The following is a 23,125-nucleotide window of genomic DNA, read 5'->3' on the forward strand; positions in this document are numbered from 1 at the left end:
ACAAATTCGGTAAAAACCTTGAAGACATAGAGGTAGGTAAAGAATTCATGAACAGGAATCAAACCGCACGGGAAATACTTTCCAGAATCAATAACTGGGATCACCTCTTATTAAAAAGTTTCTGCATGTCAAAAGAAATCTCTAGCATAGTGAAAAGAAAACCCACAAACTGGGAAAAAAATCTTAATGAACTGTCCCTCAGACAAAGGACTTCTGTCTAAAACATAGAAAGAACTAAAAAAAATCAGACCCCAAAATTCTAAGATCCAATCCAAAAATGGGCATCTGAGATGAATACATACCTCTCAGATGAAGAAATAACAAATGGCAAATAAATACATGAAAAAATGTTCATCATCATTACTCATTAGAGAAATGCAAATTAAAACCTAAATGTTCATCATCATTACTCATTAGAGAAATGCAAATTAAAAACTGAGATTCCATCTCACTCCTGAAAGAACGGCCAGGATCAAGAAAACCAACAACAACAAATGTTGGAGAGGCTGTGGGGAAAAAGGAACTCCCCTGTACTGTTGGTGGGAGTGTAGACTGGTGCAACCATTGTTGAAGTCAGTTTGGAAATTTCTCAAAAAGCTGGGATTGGAAGTCCCATTTGTTCCAGCTATTCCACTTCTAGGCATATTCGCAGAAGAACTGAAAGCATAATACCACAGGGTATTATGGATTTATGTGCACCCATGTTTATAGCAGCACAATTTGTAATCACTAGATCTTAGAAACAACCTAAGTGTCCATCAACTGAGGAATGGATAAAAAGGTTGTGGTATTTTTATACAATGGAGTACTACTCAGCTATAAAGAATGATCTCATTGAGATACTTATAAATAAATGAGCACAGCCTGAAACCATACACATAAGCGAAATAAATCAAACTCACATGTATAAATACCGGTTTCCCTAATGTAAGAAAAAGTAGTAAGAATACATAAAAGTATGTGGTAATCATGATTCCCCATTATATTGCTTTGAAGCCTTATAATGTTTTCATTCATTAAGTGGAATGGTTTTATTCTGGGTTGTTTGATTTTGTTGTCTGTGATGATATGAACAGCTATTTTGAAGAAAACAAAGCATCAAAATAGCTAGTGCTGATTTAATAACATCTTGTTTTAAAGTCATATCAAGCTTTTATTCTTCTGTCTCCATCAGTTTTATCATGTTGTATCTTATTGGATTTTATTATATGTGATAGTATAAACAAAAATTTTTATAGCAAGGAGATAATATAGAAACCATTTTCTGTTAGTTGGTTCTAAATACCCTGTAATACTTTCATTCTTTTGAATGATTTTACACCTTCTTGATATGTTTGATGCTATAGTATACAAAGTTATACTCAAATATTTCAAGGAAAGAGACACTATGGTAACTACTGTTATATCAGGTTGTCTTGTGGTGAAACACTACGTTGCTTAAATTGTTCTGCTCTGACCTGTGTTATGTTGTTATGTCCTCTTCTATCTCAATCTCCCTTTTTAAAAATTTCTTTAATTTTTATTTTTTTAATTAAGGGATATATTATAGTAATCATTTTTATTTCCTATTAACTTGATTTGAATCTCTATATTGCTCTCACCATCTTGTTTCGACTGATTTTACTCTATTCTGTTTTTTTGATAGTATCAAGTTTGAGGGTATAGGCAACTACTTTGAAGACAATAAGATTCACTATGATGCCCATTCTGGTTTGACTATTATCTTTTTTTGAAGTCCTGTAATGTCTCCAACGTTTCAGTTTTATTGGTTTTGTTCTGTATTGTTTTGTTCAATTTTATTATACCTGATGATATAGGCAATTCTTTTTAAGATAGCAAGAGGCATTATGGTAACCATTGTTGATCACCTTGTATTCTGCTTTTACATCATGTACTATGTCCATCCTTGTTTTGACAGATTCTGTTTTGTTTTGTCACATTTGGTTTTATTCTCTTCAAAAAAAGTAGTAACTGTGGGAGTAATAAAACCTAAAATGTGTAATTGTTATTGTAAAAAAGAGAGGAAAACAAAGTGCTCTAAAGGATATAACTGCATGAATATTTAAGTGTGTAAGATAGATGACCACATTACTAAGTTTTTGTTGGATCATTGAACAGAACTGTTTGCCGTCTCACTGTTTGAATGTCCACTTTGTGTGCTTTAATTTTGTAACTTGAACAACTATTTCTAAGATGATAATATGTAATCTATTAACTAGTGATTTCTTACTGTTTATTTTTTTTTTTGAAATTTTGTATTATTTGTACACTTTTTCTGTTTTGCTTTTTTTCTTTTTAAATAAAATTTTAAAAAATATAGAATGCACTTATGGAAAATTGTTGAATGGAATATGTAATAAACACATAAGAATATTTAGCTTGGGGAAAGATTTCTCTCTTTTTTAGTACTTTTTGTCATATTTATGATGCATTTACTGAATTAATAAAAGTTAAAACAGCTACTAATCCAAGAATTTTCAAAGAAGGTATACAATAGATAGGAATGAACCAGTAGGCTAAAAGACAATATAGCACTGACTGTACAAAAGATTTTCTCCTGAAAATCTAGAATACGTACTTGCCTTCAGGTAAACTCAAAATTCAAAATAACCTTTAAGGGTTCAGGAAAGTACAAGCCAAGCCGTCAAAGTAGTCCTAGATCCATAGTGCCTAGAGTACCTAAAAGAAGCAAAAACCAAATTTGTAGAAGTATAACCTTAATACAGGTCTCACAGGATCCCTGAAGATAAATACTTCCAAACATTAAATTATAATCCAAAATTACAAAACATATGAGTGCATGAGAATCAGTAAAAATAAATGGAGCATTAGATCTTTCAAGAAAGGAATTATCAGGAATATGTGTGTGATTTAAATTTTTTTTATTTTAAAGAAAGATTAAACAAAACAAAAAATAGGTAGAAATAGTACATACATTCAGAGAAAAAAAAGTAAGAAATCACTAGTTGATGTTGTTGTTTTACAAATAGTTGTTCAAGGTACAAAAATGGACCATGTAAAGTGGGAATTCAAACAGAGAGACTGCATAAAGTTCTAATCAACTGTCCAACAAAAACTTAGTAACATGGTTGTCAATCCTATACACTTAAACATACATGCAGTTATCCATATCTTCATTTATGTTTAGATTAAACAAACTAAAGCAGGTTAAAATCATTTTGAACAAAGAATAATAGTATTGCTGGATTTCACTTCATGATACTCCACGATCAGCACTGGGTACTGTAGTGTCTTCTTTTTAAAACTGAATTTAAAGAAAGACTAAAAAAACAGAAAGTGGGTAGAAATAATACATAATTTCAAAGAAAAATAAACAGTAAGAAATCACTAGTTGATGATTACAGATTGTCTTCTTACAAATAGTTATTCAAGATACTAAAGTGGAGTATCATATAAAGTGGGGATTCAAACAGTGAGATTGCAACCAGCTCTGTTCAACTATCCAACAAAAACTTAGAAATATGGTTATCAATCCTCTACACTTAAACATATATGCAGTTACCCATATCTTCAATTATGTTTACTTTCAATAAACCCAAGGAGGCTAATATCACTCTGAACAAAGAATAACACTATTGCTGGGTTTCACATTATGACACTCCAGGATCAGCACTGGGTATTTTAGTGTCTCCTTTTCTTCAAAGTATCTGTTCATTTCATCAATTGTCGTAAGATCAGCTCTCATAAACTGTTTATAGATTCTACACATGCATGGGTCTTAACATGTATTTTTTTTTAATTTTGAAAGTAGCAAATATGCAACAGCGCAAGACGGAACAAAGCCAATCGAGACAATGCAGTGAAATTGGTACAGGATTTCACAGTAGGATACTGGGATAGTAGTACTAAGTACTATGGTATATCTCTTTAATTTAACAATAGCTATCCAGTCAATTACATATTGTAAAATCAAACCAAAAATAGAACATTGTAAAACCAATTGAGAATACTGAATAGAGCAAAAGAAATACAACAAAAAGTGAAAACAACCTATGCCTTCAAACAGAAAGTAGAAGGAAATCCCCCATATTTGCTATACTGCATATGGTAATCCTCCCAAGAGATGTTGAAATATCTATCCCCAGTAGGTAAGGGGGGAGGGGGCAGGTGGGAGAAGGGTGCTTGATTTTCAGCTCGCATGGAAGTTGGCTCACAGGTAATGGTTCTCCTCCAGGCCCAAGCTGCAGGTGCTTATCAAGAGGGCAGGTGAATAAACTGCCTGAGTCCCTCCATGGCCGGAGCTCTGGAGCTCTGTTCTCCTCCTGGCCCGAGTTGCAGACGCTTACCAACAGGGCAGGTGAATAAGCTGCCTGAATCTCTCCATAGCCAGAATTCTGTAGCCTAAATTTTTAAAAATAAAAGACAGAACAAAAAATGAGAAAGGAGCATATTTCTATCCAAAAAGATTAAGCAGATTTTAAACTTAAAAATAAAAACCTAGTCACTGAAATTATAAAACTCAGTGGTTATGTTAAGTAGTAACATGTAGAGTAGATCTTGCTGAAAAGTGAATTACCTGGGAGGCCTGGGTCCCCAAGGTTGTGAACTCCTCCCTGCTAGATACAAGGCCCTAGCACGAGGCTCCAGGGGCACACTCTGCCCAGCTGCCTGGGTCCCAGAAGTTCTGAACTCCACCCAGCCTGGTGTAAGGCTCTAGCACCACACTCCAGGGGTGCAGCTGCACTAACTGCAAGGAGGATCCGAGCTCTGCCTAAGCCTAGCGTCCCAGCACAATCCATCAGGGGAACACCTGACCAGCCTCACAGGTCACAAAGGTAGCAAGCCTAGCCCAGCCCAGAGCCCCAGAGCTATCCACTCGGGAGCAACCAGCCTGGCCAACAGGTCTTAGAGAATTTGAGCTCTGTCCATCAGGCCACAAGGCTCCAACTCCATAGTTCATGGGTACAGCCCAGCTAGCCACATGGTAGGTCCTGGTGGTTTCAAACTTCACCCTGCCAGGAGCAGGGTCTCCCACACTATATGACAGGGGATGTGCTATGGCTAGCTGCATGCTCCATAGGCTTTGAACTCCTCCCAGGCATACACAAGGCCCGGGTGCCACCACATTCCGGAGGCACACTCTGCCTAGCTGCCTGCGTCCTGGAGGTTCTGAACTCCTCTCAGCCAAACACAAGGCCCCAGCACTGCCACACTCTGCCTAACTGCCTGAGTCCCAGAGGTTCTAAACTCCACCCAGCCAGGTACAAGGCCCTAGCACCCCTCCAGGGATGCTGCACAGAGGATCCCAGCTCTGTCCAGCCCAGTGTCCTAGAGTAACCCAGAGCAGTACATCAGGGAAATACCAAGCCAGCCTCACAGGCCATAGAGCATAAGTCATCAGTGCCATAGTTTGGAGGTGTGCCCCAGCTAGCCATGGGGATACTGGAGGATTGACGTTCTGCCCAGGGCAGCATTTCAGTGCAATCCATTGGAAGGGTACCTGGCCAGCCACACAGGTTCCAGAGGAAAATGACAAAATGGAAGAGCAAGATGCAGTCTCAGTCTTCCAGCCCACTGAGAACAAACCCAAGAGATGCTGTAATGGAAGACACTGGAAATCATACAACTGAACTTCCTGAAACACTAGCAACTGAAGTAAAGAAACAGTTCATGAAGCTTTAGAGGAAATCAAATAGAAATAATCTCCCAGGTGAAAAATGAAATGACAAGCATTATGAAAGAAATGCTGTGTGTATATAAAAAAGATCTACGTTAAAAAAAAATAGAGGAACATAAGAAACTGATGGAAATATTGAATGAACAACATAGACAGAATTAGAATGCATGAAACAGATTCAAAGGGATATTCAGGAAATTTAAAATTCCATTGAAAGCTGGCACTACCACCTAAATGAAACTGAGGATCAACCCTCAGACCTTGAAGACAGGATGAATGCTTGCAATCACGAAAGAAAAGATCTCTTAAAAATAACAAGGAACCAGGAAACAACAATTCAATAGCTGCAAGATGATGCAGAGAGAAACAATATAATACTGATAGGCATCACTGAAAAATCAAGGGTCAACACAAATGACATATGCAGACTATTTACAGAAACAATAGCAGAAAATTTTCCAAACATGGGAACAAAATCTGACAGACAGGTAAGTGAGGCATATAGGACCCCAACTCATGATAACCAAAATAAATCTTCAACCAGACATATAATAACTAGAATATCAGAAATTAAGCACAAGAACAGAATACTAAAAGCTATCAGAGGGAAAAAAACAGATCACCTACAGAGGAAAGCCTATCAGAATCACAGCAGACTTCTCAATACAAATCTTTATGCCATGAAGAACGTGGAGTGAAATTTCAGGTACTGAAAGAAAACAACTTTCAACTCACATTGATGTATCTTACAAAACTGTCTTTGAAAATTGATGGAGAAATAAGATACTTCCACAACAAAGAACAACGAAGAAATTCATGACCACCAAACCAATATTACAAAGGATATTGAAAGACATTCTAGAAACAGACAAAGATAACTACAATCCCAACAACAACATGAGAAGGAAACTACTCAGGAGGGCAAACAATTAAACAGAAAAAGTAGAATACCAACAACAGAAAGATAACATGAAAGTGATAAGTCAGTACATATCAGTTATATCAGTCAATGTAAATAGTCTCAACTCACCAATAAAAAGAAACTGACTGGCAAAGTGGATTAAGAAACAAAATCCATCAATATGCTGTATACAAGAAACACACTTAACTCAGAAGCAAATTCATCGACTAAAAAACAAAAGGATGGAAAACAACACTTCATGCAACAGTAAGCCAGAAAAATGCAAGAGTAGCTATTCTGTTTGCAGACTATGTGAACTTCAAACCAAGAATGATCAAAAGAGATAAAGAAGATCATTACATACTCATTAGCAGAAAACTTGAAGAGTAAAAGATTACAATCATAAATATATGCACCAAATATGGGAGCACCCAACTAGGTAAAACAAATCTTAATAGACATGAAAAATCAAATAAACAATAATACAGTTATAACAGGGGACCTTAACACTCCATTGTCACAACAAGACAGATCCACCAAACAAAAAATCAGCAAAGAAATAACAGAGCTGAATCAAACTTGTGAATAAATAGACCTAGTAGATGTATACCAAGTGTTCCACCCAACAACATCAAAATACATAATCCTCTCAGCTGCACATGGGTCATTCACTAATAAAGATCATATACTAGCCCATACAACATGCTTAAGTAAATGCAAAGGAACTGAAATAATTCCATGCGTATAGTCAGACCACAGTGCAATAAAATTGGAAATTAATGACCAAAAACCCACAAGAACCCCTCCAAAAATATGGAAATTGAATAACCCTCTCCTAAACAACCAATGGGCCAAAGAAGAAATTAAACAATATCTACAATCAAATGAAATTGCAAATAAAAATTACCAAAACCCGTGGGATACAATGAAAGCAGTCCTCAGAAATTTTTAGCACTAAACTCCCACATGAGGAAAATGGTATGAACACAAAAATAAACAACCTAGTGCTGCACCTTAAACTTCTATAGGAAGAAGAGCAAGTCAAGCCCAAAGCCAAAAAAGGGAGCAAATTAAAAATATCAGAACAGACATTAATTCAATTGAAACTAAGGAAACAATACAAAGAATTAATGAATTGAAGAGCCAACCTTATCAAAAAGAGGAAAGAAAAAACTCAAATCCATACAATAAGAAATGAAAAGGATGAAATCACTACAGACCCTGTGGAAATACAGAGGATCATCAGTACCTATTTCAAAAATCTTTATTCTCATAGGTTCAATAAAACAGACAAAATGGACAGATTCCTATAAATGTATGAATTAGCAAAGCTGAATCAAGAAGATATAAAACTACTGAATAACTCAATTTCAGTTAATGAAATTGAAAATGTAACTAGAAAAGCCCAAGTCCTAATGGATTGACTGCTGAATTCTATGAAAAAATTTAGGGAAGACTTAATGCCAACACTCCTCAAATTCTTCAGTGAAATAGAAAGGGAAGCAAATCTCTCTAACTCATTCATAAAAGAAAGTATTACCCTAATACCAAAACCAGACAAAGACCCAACCAAAAAAGAAAATTCAGGCCAATCTCTCTGATGTAGATGTGAAAATCCTCAATATTTGGTAAATAGAATGCAACAAGTCATCAAGAAGATTATATGCACCATGATCAAGTGGAATACATCCCAGGAATGCAGGGATGGTTCAACATACACAAATCAATACATGCTACAAACCATATCAACAGATCCAAGGACAAGAATCACATGATCATCTCAATAGATGCAGAAAACGCTTTTGACAAAATCCAACACTCATTCATGATAAAAAAAACCCCACATTTCTAAAGTGCATTTGGAAACAGAAGAGACTTAGAATAGCAAAGACAACAAAGGCAAAATAGGAGGCATAACAATTCCTGACTTGAAATTATACTATAAAGCTACTGGGATAAAATCAGCATAGTACTAGCAAAAAAAAAAAAAAAAAAAAGACAAGTTCCAGTGGAACAGATTAGAAGGTGCAGACACAACTACAAACATACTCAGTTACCTTGTCTTTGACAAAGGGGCCAAATATGTTCACTGGGAGAAAGATATCCTCTTCAATAAATGGTTTTGGCAAAACTTTCCACATACTGAAGAATAAAACTGGACCCATGTGTGTCACCATGCACTAAAGTCAAAACTGTTCAAAGATCTAAATATTAAAACAAATATTAGATCTACTGGATGACAAAGTAGGTAAAAGTCTTGAAGACATAGGGGTAGGCAGAGAATTCATGAACAAAACAGAAACTGTATGGGAAATACTTCAAAGAATCAACAACTGGAATTTAATTTTATTAACAAGTTTTTGCACATCAAAAGATGTCACCAACAGAATGAAAAGACAACCCACAGAATGAGAAAAAACTTAGCCAATTGTCCCTCAGACAAAGGACTTCTATCAAGAACACATAAAGAATTAAAATTCAAAGACTGAACTCAAAAATGGGCATCTGACATGAAGACACACTGCATAGATGAAGAAATAAATATATGAAATAATATATATGAAAAAATGATCAATATAACTGGTCATTTGAGAAACATAAATTAAAATAACACGGAGATACCATCTCACCCCAGAAAGAATGGTTACCATCAAGAAATCAACCAATAACAAATGCTGTGGGGGAGGGGGAGCAGAACCATTCTACACTATTGGTGGGAGTACAGACTGGGTATTTTCCCAAAAGAATTAAAAACATAAAACCGCAGAGAATTATGTGCACCCATGTTTCTAGCAACACAATTTGTAACAGCCAAATCTTAGAAACAATCCAAATGCCCATGAGCCAAGGAATGAATGAAAAAAATGTATTATTTTTATACAGTGGAGTACTATTCAGCTATAAAGAAAGATAAACTCAAGGCTATTATAAGAGAGTGGATGCAATTTAAGGTTATACTCGTAAATGAAATAAATCAGACACACATGTGTAAACATCATATTGTCTCCCTAGTGTAAAAAACTAAAAGAGTAAATAAGATCCAAAATGTAGAACAGATGAGCTGGGTGTGGTAGCTCACGTCTGTAATCCCAGCACTGGGAAGGCTGAAGCAGAAGAACTGTTGTGAGTTCGAGAGCAGCCTGGATTACAAAGTGAGCGCAAGGCAAACCCAAACTGCATAGCTAGACCCTATCTCAAAAAACCACAAAATAAAATAAAATTTTAAAATGTAGACTAGATATTGTAAAGGCAAAAGGAGAAAAAACTGCTCAAAAGAAAAGAACAACTTGAGTGGGGGAAAGGAGAAAAGAGGAAGGATAAGAAGATATATAGATACAGATATAAAATGTATGTATACATAATGTGCATACATATGTAATAGAATAACTATGCTACTAATCTCTATTAGTTCATTAAAAAAGGTTAGTGCTTGCATCATTTGATCTATTTCTCACGTTTTTATCTTTTAATCTGAACAACTACTTTTAAGATAGCAATATGCAATGTATTAACCATTGTTAACCTCCTATTATCTTGTTTTGAAATTGTATATCAAAACAATTTTGGGGTTTTTTTTCGGATTTTTACTTTTAATTATTTTTTCAAAATAAAAAAGGTACTACTGAGCATAAAGAGAAATGCAAAGGTTTCAAGTATCTAAAGTCGACCCATGAAGGATAAAGAGAATATGAATTGAAAAGGAAAAATAGACAGTTCACAAAATTGAAGAAGGTCCAACATGTTACATTGGGAATACTGGTATAGTTAGTACCCTGAGTTTCATTATAAATCAGTAGAAACTACTGGATAGATAGAATGGGGATAGGTTTAAGAACAAATGAGCACTTTTTCCGAAAGGTAACAAAGTCCAAAATTTTTCAGTGAAGGTTAGCCTTTGAACTGAATGTAGTAGCTGCCCACTGGCAACAAAAGGGTTAAAAACCTAACCAGCAGAACTCAGGTCAAAGACACCCATGTATGGCAAACCTTTCAGAAACTGGGCACTGAAACTGTAACCCAAAACCCACTTACTTAATGCAAAGTGCCCACTCTAGTATTAAACCTGAATACTGAAGTTTTAGCTTAGAAAACCAATTCCTACAACTTGTGACATCATCACAGACAGGGCTCTGTGTGCCCACTGCAGCATGCATGCCATAGGCTCTCCATCAAAGGTACAGACTACAAAGAATTTTCTGCCTAACTGGGCACACTTGTAATCCTAGCTTTTTGGAGGCTGAGGCAGGAAGAACTGCTGTGAGTTTAAAGCCAGCCTGCACTACAAAGCAAGACCCTGTATCAAAAAAAAAAAAAAATTCTGCCCAGTCCTTAGTTCTTTTAGCAGTCCAGAATAGCTGGTTTTTTAAAAATGGACAACTCAGAAAGAATGATTGTGGATCACAGAACATTAAGGTAGTGACCAGCAGCATCTTAAGATTCCTAAATGCATCAGCTATTTAGCCAAGAGAACTATCTATCCTATTCTTGCATAAGTCCTTAGTCCAAGTTCTGGATCTTGCTAATTAATGTTTCCTCTAGTATTTCCTTAGTTGCTAAGACTCAGGACCTGCTTGCATTTGATGTCTCCTAGGGCTATGTGCATAACCCCACCCTTTGACATGAAGTAGTAGTATGGATCCTTGATTTGTTAGTCTGCCACTCACTATGAAAATGTTTCATTACATAGCTGATACAACGCTAAACTCTGAGTCTCACAGATTTAGGACAATATCAGGAGGGTATATAAGGGCACTTCAAAGAGAAAGGATGAAAAATCAGTTCCCACATGATGCAGGTGTCTGGAAATGCTATGAAGGTTTTAGGAGTACTGTGGTTGGGTAAGATACATACAATACCTGAAAAAGTCTTTGAGAAAATTTACAGCAGCCTCTGCCAATGACTGACTTTTGGGGTAGTAGCACGTTTACAAACCACCTTGCTCAATTTGCCCACCCTCTATATGACTTGATCAGAAGGGAACCATGTGTAGTTTGAACAAACTAGTAATACTTGTATGGCAGGCCAATGGTTATGCACCCCAGGACCCAGTGCCCATTTGATCTAAGGGTTACCATGAGTCCTAAAATTACACTTGAGGAGTATGACAGAAACAACCTGGACCAGGCAGTTCAATAGAGTTTTGGTCCCAAAAAGAATGAAGTGGAAACTAGGTATATGGTATACAAGCAGCAACTGCCACACATATATAAAACTTTGCAGCAGGTGGAACCCATCATTGGATCTGCTTTAGTGACAGTAAAAACAGCATATCCAATAAAGGGTTTATGAAGAATCCAGAGTCACATATGGTCTTGGGTCATTTATAGTGGTCCTTATGTTAATTATTCTTGTTGAACTAACAGACTTTGCTATCAACAAACTTCTACAAATTCTTTCTTCCAGGCTTCAACCAATGTTCCACCTCAGGATTTTGATTCTTCAGGACTATCAACAATTCTCAACTGACCCCATAGTCTTCACTTCATCCCCTGTAGATAAGTTAGGGCAAGTGTTCTATGATTCCCATACAGGTAGGGACAAAGTCCCCATACTCAGCAAGTAGCACTTCTGAAATATTGAGAATGTTGGTCTTCAACAGTGAATTATGGAGGAACTATGTCTCTCAGGGGGAAATTAAGTAGAAGGTAGACAAGGACAAATATACAACAGAAAGTCAGAGGCATCTGACCACCATGGGAGACACTGGATTAAAGGACTCTGACCTCAATGGGAGATACCTGGAGTTAAAGATGTCTAACCCTTAACACTGGAAGTGTGAATTAATGGGAGCCCCTCATCCTCCTCTTTCCTTTTGCTCTTCTGCCTCTTCTTACTACTACTCTTCAATATATGTAGCTACTTACTACAAGGCGTATGGTTGGCAATTCTTTCCTTTTTGTGCACAAGAACTTGGATTTTTTTTTTTTTTTTGCCCATTCCACTGTAAGAAAACAAGACAGAGCAAAGATGACTACGTCAAAATATCAAGTGCCAACAAGATTAATACAAAATATCAGAAAGCCAAAAGCTAAAGGTCAATTTGTCCTCTAAAAACCGAGGCACACACAAACTCAAAAGTACATAATCCATGCCCTTGTCCAACCTGTTATTTGCATTGCAGTTTTCACACACACACACACACACACACGTCAGTTTTTGGACGTCATGATACTTCCTCTAAAAACCTTGTAGAGTCAAAAACTCCCCCTGCGATGGGTGGACTGAGTCAGTTCCCAACTTGGGTTCTCTTCATCCCGGGACCTTATTTGAATCTAGTACCTGCCCCTTCCGGAAGTGAGCTCTTCTCCGGAGCCTGCTTTCAGTCTAAGGAGCTAACTTTTGCCTTCTCTGACGTAGCTCTCCTGAGTACGGAGGATTGAACACAGGGCTCCGTGCATGTTAGGCAAGCAGTCTGCCACTAAGCTGCCTCCCCGGCCCTGCTGGCTTCTCTTTTAATAAATCTTACCCTTTTTACTCCTGAGTGTTCCGCTCAATTGTTTGTTCAAAATCCCAAAAACTTGGAAACAACTCCCAGGAGAACACGGAATAACAGGTTTTTTGTTTGGTTGTTCTGGTTTTGGTAGAGGGCTCCACACCTTTCAAATAAAATCCTATTCTTGCATAAGTCCTTAGCATTCCCAATGGCCCTCATCCAGCACAGCGTCTTCTGGCTTACTCAGCTTGAGCATCAGTCCTGCTCAGAGCCCTTCTGCCAAACCTGTTCATGGAGCCTCATCCACAGAAGCTCCAGTGGTTTCTCCGCCACTGCTTTTCGTGGAGCTTTCGACATCTCCAGTGCACAGGTTTAGGCACCGAAGAGAGACGCGGGATTGCTTTTAGGTAGAATTGTTATTTGAGAAGTCACCTACAAGCCAAGTAATAAGCCAATGTGAATCGCAGTTGACTAAGGATGAAGGTTGTGACTGAGGAAAGACTTAAGGAGTAAATCTGCCTCCAGCCCCGCGTTGCCTCGGGGCTCTCTCCTGGCGCGCAGGTGCTCTAGACCAACGGAAAAAGCCTGACCCTCAGCCACACACAGGGCCGGGGGGCAACCTCGGGGTTGGGCTCTAACCCCTTGGTCCACTGATTGGCTGTCTGGGCAGCAGGTCGCAAGTGATTGGTCACTGGCCCAAGTGCCTTGGCACTTGCACGAGGCGCACGTCCTCACTTCCTGAGGAGATTGTGATGGCGGCAGAAGCAACTAGGGTTGGGCTCACCTCCTCTACCTACATACAAGTGGAGAGTAAGCGCCTGCCGTGGGGTACTACCGAGGTCCAGTGAACTCGCTGCGGAATAAGCGTGTGCAGAACTTCCGGTAAGGAGCAATGGCGGGCGGCCTCCATGCTGGTCTTGGAGGCCTGCGAGGTGTGGGCCCGACGGGAGAAAAAGCCTCCCAGCAAGGCGCGGGCCCACTCTCCTTGCCCTCAAGTCTCGAAGACCTTGTAGACCTCCGGGGTGGGTAGATGTAGGAATATCCAGAACCTTCTCTTCTGGCCTACCATACAGATGAGCTTTGTTAACAGTATTCATTGTACTCCCAACAGAACCAGAACTTAGTCCTCATTTCTGTCGAACAAAAATGAAAAGACTAAAAATCTTGCAAATTTTCCATTGTTGCGAGGTCAGGAAGGACTAAAACTTAGGTTTTTTAAAAGGTACTTTTAGTTGTAGAAGTAACAGATAAAATTATCGTGAAACGTTTTGGGGTGGAAAATATAGCGCCTCCCTCTGGCACTTTATGGCCCAATTTGGTTTAGACACCGTGTGGACAACAGCACCTGTGTTCTTTGTGTTTGGTGTGTGTCGGCTGTGATCTTCGGTAAGGGCTCTTTTACTCCGAGCTACATCCGTAGCCATTTGTAGAACTTGAAGGCAGAGTCTCCTTAAGTCTTTAAAAAGTTGTCTAGGCTGGCCTTGACCTTGGACAAACCCACTCAGCTTCCGAGAATATTGGGACAAACTGGCAGGCACGTACGTGCACTCGCATGATTGAGTGAATCTCTATAGGTTAGGGGAAAATTCATTTCACACTTGTTGACCTGCTAATTTACGATGTATTGAAAACACATGTTCAAGTTCTAAACATCACCAGAAGTACGTTAGAGATAGATCTGGACAGTATTTCTGATAGAATGTGTAATTGTATCTAAACTCTTGGAGCTACTACTTGACCTGTCTAATACTTACACTTTCAAAGTGAAAGTGATTCAATTCTCAATCTTTTCAAGGTGGACTCTACTTAGAACTTAATAAACCTTTGTAGAGAACATTGTTTTTTCAGTGGGCAGCCAAGTTTCTCTTCTTGAGTTTTGATCACTGCTGCTATTATACAGAAAATGTACATGTTAAAAAGAAATACTTGTAGAATAAAATTCTTTTTCACCTCTTATTTTGTGGAGCTAGAGATAGAATCCAGGGCCTCAGTGCATGTTAGGCAAATACACTAAACCCCACGCCTTAATTATACTTTTTTTAACAGCAGTACTGCTTCCATCTACTTGAGTACAGTACACTTAGAAGATAATTAAAATAATAGTTCCTTGTACAGAATTAGTACTTTGTAGACTGTGGTGCATCATAAGATTATTTTAATTAGTACAGATTTGGAAATCTTGTGAAAAAGGTTAAGTGTTTTTTGTTAACTCTGGAATTTAAATGGGGCATAATAGCATGGTTGTAAGCAAGATGCAGATATTTCAGTTGTCTGGAAATTGTAAGGCTTTGAACAATTTTTTAAAAAATAAATGCAATTATTGTAATTCACCAAGAATTCTTGATTTTTTTGCTACTAAAACGTGACTGATTTTTGTCTGACTTTCTTACTTTTTTAAAATTAGTTTTCTTGCAAAAACAATTCTTTTAAAATGGCAATATTTCCCACCTCTAGCCCAAGACTGAGAATTGAATACAGGGCTTTCACACTGAATTGTATCCCCAGATCTTTTTTTCTTTTCTTTTTTCTCCCCCCACCCCCCTAGAGTCGGTAGGTAGGGTCTCACTAAATTACCTAGCTGTGATTCAACTTGTGATCCACCTGCCTCAGCTTCTTAGGGTGCTGGGATTACAGGTGTGCACCACTCACACCCAACTGTTATTTTTAAATTAATCTCACTAAATGGTCCAGGATAGCCTTGAACTTTCAATCCTCCTGCCTTAGTCTCCAGAGTACCTGGAATTACACATATACACTACCATACTTAACCAAAACAGCAGTCTTCTAAGTTATTTAACTAAAACAAATGTTATGATAGACCTCAAAATCTACATAATGCATTTAAGTCAATATAAGGTCTTCAAAAATGATTGTAGAGTTTCCTTTTATAAATGTTAAGTTTGGAAAATGATCTTTAGATGGATCTTGTGTATGTAATAATTAGCTTCTGTCTTTGGTAATATCTTTGATTGTTATAAGAGAGCAGTTGTCATTTTAGCCCTCCATGACTTCTTCACAGGATAGGAAATAGCAATCAATTGAGGATAGTATGTTCAAGTTGGAAGAACACTGGACTTGGAATCTGGACTAGAATCTGTCAGCATTTGATCAGCCAAAGCCAATGTATTTTTTTTTTCATTTCTAGGTTTGATATATTATTCCCACTCTACTTAGCTATGATATTTATGAAGACCAAATAAAATATTTCAGAACATTGTGTGTGATTTTAACATATGGCAAATTCAGGGCTGGTGATACAGCTCAGTGGCATAGTGCCTGCCTAGCCAACACAAGGTTGTGAGTTCTAGTCGGTACAAAAAAAAAGATATGGCAAATTCATATTGATACAGATACAAATTAGCTATTTGAATGATTACATACTTACGCCTGGTTTTCCCAATTTTTCTCTCCTTATTCAGCCCTTTTGTAATCCCATGGAAATGTTATTGGAATTCTGGTGTGTCAATTCCAATCTGTTACCTCCACTGCAACCCACAGTGAGAATACACTTAAGACATATTTACATTTAAGGGCAGCCAAGGGGACATGAGTCCAATCTAGGTGAGGGTTCATGGCACAAAGGCCTCAGCCCAGGACCTAACCCGTGAATTTATTAATTCATGAAGAAGGCCATGGCTCAAGGATGAGTGACTGTGAGAATGGCAGAAATTGCATGAGTAATGTGACCTGGGATAACTAGTAGGTCAGAAAGCACCTCTGCAATATGCAGGGAGGATATATGGAAAGACCAATCTTGTGTAACATAATTGAGGTAGCATTTAACATATAGGAGGCTGGTGTTTCAGTTCTGCTGTGCAAACTTTGTCTGCCTTGTGAAGTCATAACCTCTTATCTTGGGGCTCCAATCCTATTGGCAGTCCTGGAGCAGTGGCTTTGCCATTACACTGGACTCAACCATTTAGTGGAAGACACTGATTGATGCAAGGAAACAGGGCTATTGCTTGGCTTCAAAGGTTATATACATCAGTACCTCAGCTAGCCAACTGAAGGAAAAGGAATTAGCTTAGCCAACTCTGTACATATCAGTACATGAAGATAGGACCAGGTTTAGCTAAAGCGGAGGTAATTGCATTCTACATTCAAGGAAAGCCATCCATATGGTCTTCTATCTACACTTGTGACATACATAGTTTCTCCTGAATTTTGTGTAATAAGTCATATTTCTGAGAAAACTCGGTTTTTTTTCTTTACAATAGAATCCTCTTTGAATTTTTCCTTTGATCACTACTGTCGATTTAATATTAAGTATGGAAAGTTTAATTCACAACAAAATCTTATTGATAGGTCAATACCAGGAACTTCAGTGTGGACATACTTTTGGGAACTGTACTTGTTAATAACTGAAGAAGGAATTATATGCCCTGATCGTGAAGTAAGTTTTATAATTTTTCTTTTCCTTTTTTTGGTTTTACTGTGTAGTTCAGGCTGGCCTTGAACTCGGGCTGGCCTCCTGCCTCAGCTTTTCAGGTGCTCAGATTACAAAGCATATGCCACCAATTCCAGCTTAATTTTTCATAGTGAATAGGTTACAGCTTAATATTAAAAGTAAAAAATGTTAGAGAAGTGAAACATCTAGTGAAAAACTAAGAACTTCTTATTTTCCTGCTGAGTCTTTAAGCAAAGAAGCCTAAGTAGGTATAAACCACTTTCACATCTATTTCATGGTTGCTCAAAGTGATCAAGAAAAGTAAAAGACCAAAGTCATACATGTTGGTGACATATTTTGACTCTTTAGAGCCCTCTGTGGAAAATGACTTCTTTTTATTTATTTCAATGCGGTATATTCCTTTCAAATCCCTCTCCTTCCCAGCCTCTTCCACCACGCAAATTCTACAACTACCACCATGCAAATTCTGACCTCTCCCTGTTCCTCAGTCTGTAAGTCATTAAATTTACATTTAAAAGCACCATACAATGAAAAGTCAGGGAAGCAAAATAACTGTCAAACATCAGTATTTACTTCAGAAGTAAGTATACTAAGTATAGGACAACTCCACTGGTACTAAAATTTACCAGACTGTAGCAATCTGCAAGAATGAATACAAATTATGCCACACTGGTGGTACATGCTTGTATTCCCAGGAGAATTACTCGGAGTTTGAGGCTAGCCTGGGCTACATAGTGAGTTCAAGGCCACACTTCACTACAAAACTCAAACCTATCTCTAAATAAATAAATTTTTAAAATAAAGTTTGCTGTATATCTTTTACATTTACTATGAACATAAATGTAATTTATACATTTTCCAAACAGTCGGCTTAATTTGTAAGATTTGTTGTTGTTGTTGTTTGTATGAGGGATTGAATCCAGGGCTCTTGCATAAAGTTACATCCCCAGCTCATTTTTTATCTTTTATTTTGAGACGGGGCTCTCTCTTAGTTTCTAAATGCCCATTCTGGTGCAGAACTTGTGATCCTTCCACCTTAGTCTCCCAGACTTTGGGAATTATGGGCAGTTTAATATGTAAATTTTTAATGTGCCACTAGAGAGGTAGATTGGATTTGTATCCAGTGCTTTTTCTGATAGTGTTACACAAAGGGGACACAAAACTTAGAAGGCAGTCTTCGTTAGCCTAGCATGAGCGCTTTCTTGTGAGATGGAATAGTAGCTCTCTGTAGCATTCCCAGCTGGCCAACCAACCTGTTTGTTTGATCAAAGAATTCTCTCCAGAAGGGAAACCTTCTACACCCAAGTGTCACATCCAAACAAAGCCTAGCTGTCTGCCCACCCTGGGGTTGGTGCATAGGGTGTCTGACAGGGGCTTATACTTGCCTTCCCCCTCAGTGGACAGGGTCTTGCACCTTAATCCTTTTAGTTCTGGCCTTAGCAGTAAACTCCCAAGAGGCCATGGAAACAGTTGTATGATATTCAGCTCACCAAGATGACAAAGACTGTTCACGTTTGAGTTCTTGGAGTGGGCCTTCTCTGCCTTCTTGGAGCAGGCCTCAGGGCAGGGGTAATAGGCATGTCAGTGCATCTTTATTATCAATCTTCTCTAGAACTTCACCAACAGATAGAACATATAACTATCTCCATTCACTTGCTCCAAAACCAGGTAAATAGCCTAGTAGCAGAGATACTTCAAAATCACTGGGCTCTGGATGTCTTGACACCTGAAAAGGGTGGCATGTGTGCTATGCTAGATGAAGAATGCTGTTACTTTGTGAATGAGTCAGGAATTGTCATGGGCAGGATTAAAAACCTCCATGACTCCTAGATAAGAAGCACCAACAACTAGGCTATGGGTATTCTACATCATGGTCCTGGTGAAGTGACATATTTGGATCATGGGCTCCCTTTCTCCTACCTCTACTGGGGCCTTTAATTACAATAATGACCTGCCTTTTTATAGCACCTTGCATTTTTAAATTTTTTCAAGATTTCTCCATTCCAGAATATAAGCCTTCACTAAAAATAGCACTGGCTTCTACATGGGAGCTACCCGTTGTCCCAAGACTCAGCCCTTACTGCAACACCCCTCTTCAGTAGGTAGCCACCAGATAGAGACATGTCACCCCTAACAACCAAAAGATGAGAATGATGGGTTCCTGCCCATGTAAAATTCACCAAACCATCATGGTAATGGTCTGAGATGGTGAAGGGGCCAGAAACAACAACTTACCTGACTTCCTTCTTCTTTCCCCAACCCAACAGTAAATCTCCCCAGCCCTATGCACACCAAAAGACCTCCAGTCCAACATATACATGACCCCTTCATCCAGTACCAAACCTCTCTCAATTGTAATTTGATAAAAAGCCTTTGTTCCCTCAGGAGGGTGCTTGCCGCTCTTCTGCAGCCCTCCTGAGCTGCAATAAAGGCCTCTTTTTTCCTTTCTTTGTCTCTATCATGCCAAAGTCTTATTCAGTAACCTTTTTTACATATCCCATAAGATTGTGTGAGAATGAAGTCTGAATAATTTAAAGGTTCTCTACAAGCTTCTAGGCCATTAAAATAATTTTTCATCATTTGAGTGTAGATGGTTTATACAGAAAATACTGTAATATGTGAAAGTTTCAAAACATGTCCATATTGGAAACAGCCTTTTGGAATTATATGCTTTATAAATTGTGCCCTTTATTATGGAAAATTTCTGTCCCCTCTTCCCTTTTTTGACATGGTATTCTTCAGATGCCACAGGCTTAAAAAAGAGCCTCCCTCCACCCCTCAATGTGATGAAAGATCCCAACAGATTCAGCAATGTCGTTGAGGATGAGTAAGTGCCAAGAACAGACAGTTAGGACCATCTGTGTCATGTCTGTCCTGTTTTAATGTTGAAGTAAAAGATAAGTAATAGTAACTAGGCCTTAATGATTTCATATTTAGTGGTCTTAAATTACCAGACATGTAATAGTTTTAGAATTTTGGATAATACTTCGAAGTGTTTACAAAATATTTACAAATAATGGTTTTTATTTTAGAGTTGTAATAAATCTTTTGTATCATTTTGACTAGTTTTGTTTTAGCTCTCACTTTGGGAGATGACTTGTCCCATGCAACTTCACCCCAAACCCTAGCCATGGCAAATGACTGTATTTATATTTATCACATGCACTCTTTTGACCCTACTGAAGAGTTCTTTTAAAAATTTCCTGAATTGTTACCTCTTTTTAAAGTTTAGAGTTTTGGGGGTTTTTTTTGTTTTGTTTTTTTATCGGTATCGAGGATCGAACTCACAACCACCTGCTTGCAAGGCAGGTGCTTATGCCGCTGAGCTAAATCCCCAGCCCCCCTAGAGTTTTGGTTTTGGTTTTGGTTTTGGTTTTACCTAGTATTTATTTGGAATAAGATATAGAAAGAATAGAAAAATCTAGTCTAGTGGAAAGTCTAATCAAGAAGGAAAGGACAAGTCACCCCATCAATAGATAATTAATATATATTATTAAATCTCATATGTTCAGAAATGTTACAATCTAACCATCATAAATGTAAACTAGAAAAAGTGCAAATAAATCTATGATCTTGGATAGGGAAGCCTTTTTAGGCATATCGTGAAAGTCAGAAGCCATATAAAAGAAACATTTTATTAAATTTGACCATGTTTTTTAATTTGCAGGAAACAAAAACAAGCCAAAAAATTGCCATAATAAAATTTAAATGACAAGCTATGAGGGTCTCATCTCACTTTTGATTTTGCTACAGTTAGATATTCAGAAAAGTTTCTTTTTTAAATCATTTTTGTTTCTGCAGTCCTGGGGAATTGAATCCAGAACCTTCACATTAAGCCACATCCCCAGCCCCTATTTTTTAAGACAGGGTCTTACTAAATTTCTCAAAATAATTTTGAATTTCTGCTACTGGCCCTGCCTCAGTCTCTCAGAGTACTAGGATTTCAAAGGCATGTACCACCATACCTTCCTGTATTTCCTTGTTAAGTACTCCACCCCATGGTTCTAAATTTTTGATTAGACAGACCTTCCTACCTCAAATACTTAATAGTTATTTGGATTCTGGATAGTGGAATTTGTCAAATGACTTGTAAAAGAATTTTTTTCTTAAGATTGCTACAGCTATAAATATGAGACAAGGATACTACCCAGTAGAGGAAGATTATTTTGAGGAAGATTATTTTGTGGAAAAATTGCAACCTAAAACGTATGTATTTCTAAAGTAATTTTAGAGTTATCAATAACATGTCATTCATTATCTTTGTCTCTAACCTGTTGTTTTAGAGTCCTCTTTAAGTTCATAATTTGTTTTAGCTATTAGTGGATTGGCAAGTTTAGCTTCCAAAGCAGCAGCAAATGTTTGTCCTACTTAAAGTTAATAATGCATGAATTAAAACAAGAGACTGACAGTACAATCTTAGCTGAAATTATTGCTGCTAGATGAGAGGAAAATTAACTGTTCGGTTAATCTTAAGAGTGCACTGGTATGATATAATGGAAGACTTTGAGAAGAGATGGTTTGAGAAGTAGTTTATGAAAGAAAATAATAATTTAGGGATTCTCTTGTCTGAAGTATTATTACAAGTATCTTCTTTAGAATTGTAGATTTGATTTGAATTTCTGTGTTTTTGTTTTTTGGTGATACTGGGGATTAAACTCAGGGTCTTTGTAATGAACTACTACTGCAGTTATTTCTTAATTTTTATAGGATCTCCATAAGTCACTAAGTTGCCTAGGCAGGATTTAACTTTACAGCCCTCCTGCTTTAGTCTTTCAAAGAGCTAAACTTGGAGATTCTACGATAAGAGTTGGCATATATATATTTCATGATATAGTGATCTTTTTAAACATATCTGAGCTAGAGATGATCACTGTATTACTTTTGTGGGGGGCAGTACTTTGAACTGATCCCAGGAGCTTTGTAGTGAGTTACATCCTTTCAGACAAATTCTCACTGTATTGCCCAAGCTGGTCTCAAACTTGCCATCCTCCTGCCTCAGCTTCCCAGAGCGCTAGAATTATAGACTTGTGCCACCATGTCTAGCTTATTGTGTTATCTTTTTATTTCATTTAATTATTTATTTTTGTTTTTCCTCCTGTAAATCTGTAAACCTCTTTTGGGGAATGCACCCATTTTATCTCTCTGGTGCAGGACACATGTAATAAATATTTATTAGATGAAAACCATGTTACCTAACTGACGTCTCACAACTGATTGTTGACAGAACCAGACTGAGAACTGAGGCATATTGAATATCAGTATATTTTCCAACTTCTGTAGGTGTAGTCCACCAATCATTTTCTCCATGAGCTCTGTGTAGCATGATTAGAATAAATGTTTATTTGCTTTTGGTAGCAGAAATCAAACTCAGAACCTTGCACTTTCCAGGCAGGCACTGTGCCACTGAACTATACCCCCAACCCCTAGAATAAATCATTAGACTTCCCTCTGTCTCATTGTAAGTAGTGACCATAGATCTTATTTCCACACAGTAACTATTTGCATTAAATTTGAGGCTCCAGCATTTGATCAGTTCTCAGCGGCAAGCCAGTAACTTACTTGTGATGTAGGCTGAGTTTAATGAATTATAAAATTGTGGCCAGTCAAGAGAGCTTACTCCTACCATCAAAGTTCCCAGCCCCTACTTTCTGCTAGCCAATTACTGTTACATGTTAAGAACACCCAGTGTTGGTAGATCTTTTTTCTTTCCCCTAAGATAGTCTGGAATTTTGTATAAATTTTCTG

At 37.7% G+C, this 23,125-nt stretch overlaps 1 protein-coding gene across 2 annotated transcripts in view; it reads left to right on the forward strand.

The window, feature by feature from the left end:
* Positions 1-13,554: 13,554 nt before the first annotated feature.
* Positions 13,555-23,125, forward strand: part of Rnf17 (ring finger protein 17) — a 162,751-nt gene continuing 153,180 nt past the window's right edge. The window contains exons 1-2 of one of the 2 annotated variants that reach the window (XM_063232466.1): positions 13,557-13,854; positions 17,278-17,365. The gene's annotated coding sequence lies outside the window, so the exon portion shown is untranslated. Of the gene's footprint in view, positions 13,855-17,277; positions 17,366-23,125 lie in introns of both variants that reach the window. The other variant, XM_063232467.1, reaches the window with a different exon arrangement.

The sequence above is a fragment of the Cavia porcellus genome, unplaced genomic scaffold (genome assembly GCF_034190915.1).
Source record: "Cavia porcellus strain 051 isolate PalLab524CR breed Dunkin Hartley unplaced genomic scaffold, mCavPor4.1 scaffold_21, whole genome shotgun sequence".
In the NCBI taxonomy this organism is placed as follows: domain Eukaryota; kingdom Metazoa; phylum Chordata; class Mammalia; order Rodentia; family Caviidae; genus Cavia; species Cavia porcellus.